The sequence below is a fragment of the Juglans regia genome, chromosome 1 (assembly GCF_001411555.2).
Source record: "Juglans regia cultivar Chandler chromosome 1, Walnut 2.0, whole genome shotgun sequence".
Lineage (NCBI taxonomy): Eukaryota > Viridiplantae > Streptophyta > Magnoliopsida > Fagales > Juglandaceae > Juglans > Juglans regia.
The window spans coordinates 32,068,720-32,071,429 of NC_049901.1; the positions used below are offsets into that span (position 1 = coordinate 32,068,720).

Genomic DNA, 2,710 nt, shown 5'->3' on the forward strand with positions numbered 1-2,710 from the left:
GTGGGAGTTGCTCAATCTTTGGCCTCTATTTAGTCTCAAATTTATTTTCTGCATTAAAAACATGAGAAACATCAATGGGGGTGTCATCAGTGAGGAGTTCACAAATATTTTCCAACACAAACAGCAGGTTAGGTTAGTGGGCTGGTATGCCAAATAAGTCTCTTCCTCAAGGATGCCTTCCAACAAATTCACTTCTTGTACATCTTCCAAGTCTTGAGGTTGCCTACAAATATTGAAAATGTTTAGTTCAAGGGTCATGTTCCCAAAACTTAGTTTTAAAACACCACTTCTACAATTTATTAATGCATTTGAAGTAGCAAGAAAATGTTTCCCAAGAATCACAAGTGCTTGGAAAGAAGATTTTGGTGTCAAGTGAACATCCAACATAACAAAATCAACGGGATAAAAGAATTTATCCACTTGAACCAAGACATCCTCAACAACTCCTCTTGGCATTTTAATAGACCTATCTACTAGTTGTAAAATGATAGTAGTTGGTTTTAATTCTCCCAAACCAAGTTGCTCATAAACATTATAAGGCAGTAAATTCACATTAGAACCTAGATCTAACAATGCTTGACCAATTTTTGAACTTCCTATAACACAAGTAATTGTTGGTGAACCGGGGTCTTTATATTTTGGTAGGGTATTGCTCTAAATTATGGCACTAATCTGCTCAGTAAGAAAAGCTTTCTTTTGCACATTTAATTTTCTTTTAACCGTACACAAATCTTTTAGAAACTTAGCATATGTAGGAATTTGTTGAATAGCATCCAACAAAGGGATATTAATCCTAACTTGCTTGAATATTTCTAAAATTTCAGATTGGTGTTTGTCTTTGTGCAGAGGAACCAATCTTTGAGGAAAAGGAGCAGGTACAGGACATGAAATCTTTTCAGTTTTAGTTTCATTTTGTTCAAACTCACCATTTTTAGCCTCATTTTGTACAGGTTTAGAGACCTTACCAGCCTTGTTTGAACCTTGAGCTGGAATGTTCACCACCCTACCATTTCTCAAAGTAGTCATCGCCTTCACTTGCCTCACATTTGAACTCTCAACCGCTCCTTGTGGTGGCTGACTTTGTGGATTGGGTTGAGGTTGTGCAGGAAGTTTTCCTTTCTCTTGAGAGCTCCATGTCGTAGTCATCTTTGTAAGTGTGCTCCGAATGTCATTTATCGCTTGAGAGTTTTGATTGTTGATTGTTGCTTGACCTTGCATAAACTGCTGCAAGGTGTTTGACAATTAATGTACCATCTCTTCAAATCCCTTCTTTTGCATTGAAGGTGCTTGAATTGCGAGTTGAGAGGGTCCCGGAGCCAAGGCTGCTGGAGCTACTTGCTGGTCATTCCTCCACCCAAAATTTGGGTGATTTCTCCATCCCGGATTATAAGAATTAGAGTAAGGACCAGAATATGATTTTTGTATCATATTTACAGTATTAGATTGGTCCAACAATACCTCTTTGAATGCGGGGATCGTGGGACACTCATTAGTTGAATGCCCATGATCCTCACATATGCTACACTTCTCTGAATTTTTATGGACAACATGCACTTCATTTACCTTTTTCAATTCCATAGCTTCCATTTTTCTAGACAATGAGGTTAATTTAGCACGCAAATCATCATCTTCTTTTAAAGTATATTTTCCATGACCAGACTCAACTTGCCTAGACCTATCATGCACATCAGTTGTATCCCAAGATTGAGCATTTTCAGCAAGGTAATCAAAATATTCAAACGCTTCCTCAAGCTCTTTGTCAAAAAATTCTCCATTACACATGCTTTGTACAAATTGGCGCATTTTAGGTGTCAAACTTTCATAAAAAAAACTTATCAAACGCCAATTTTCATAACTATGATGAGGACAAGCATTTAAAAGATCCTTGAACCTTTCCCAACTTTGATAAAAAGTTTCAGAATCTTTTTGGGTAAAGTTCATGATTTGTCTTTTAAGTACATTTGTCCTATGTATTGGAAAAAATTTCTTCACAAATTCAGTTTGCATTTCTTGCCATGTGCCTATAAATCTAGGTCTTAATGCATTTAGCCACGTTTTAGCCTTATCTTTCAAGGAAAATGGAAATAACTTTAGTCTAATAACCTCTTCAGTGCATGTTCGGTCCATAAATGTAGAACAAACCTTTTCAAATTCTTTGATATGAAGGTACGGATTCTCGGAATCCATGCCATGAAAATGTGGAATTAATGGAATCATTCCAGGTTTGAAATTAAAGACATTTGCATTCAAAGGTAGGATTATGCATGAGGATGTGCTAGTTCTGACAGGTTGTAAATAATCTCTAAGTGTCCTATTCTGATTCACTACTTCCCGATCATGATTTTCATTTTCAGCCACGGTACTATTAGTGTTAGAAGATGACTCAAGAGAAAGTGATGCTGAGGTAAAAGATGCTTGTGATTCTATCCTAACCAACCGAGAAGTTTGGTCCCTAGTCCAACCAGTCATACAAACAAGAATAGAAAATAAAAGAATATGCAAGACAAACAAAAAAAAAAAGTAAAATAAAGTTAAGAAAAATGTCATCCAAGCTGTGAAGAGGTTCACAGCGCTACAAACGTCTTCTCAACAATATGAGAATGCTTTGCTAAACACCAGTTGTCCCTGGCAACGGCGCCAAAAACTTGACAGCTTTTAATTTCGACTTCCAAGCGTATAAGCTGTCAAAGTAATACAAGGGTAAATCCCA

At 36.7% G+C, this 2,710-nt stretch overlaps 1 non-coding gene across 1 annotated transcript; it reads left to right on the forward strand.

Annotated features, from left to right (window-relative positions):
* The first annotated feature begins 1,852 nt into the window (after positions 1–1,852).
* Positions 1,853–1,959, forward strand: LOC118344436. The gene has a single exon (XR_004798219.1). It is a non-coding gene; the product is annotated as a small nucleolar RNA R71 (small nucleolar RNA).
* Positions 1,960–2,710: the final 751 nt, after the last annotated feature.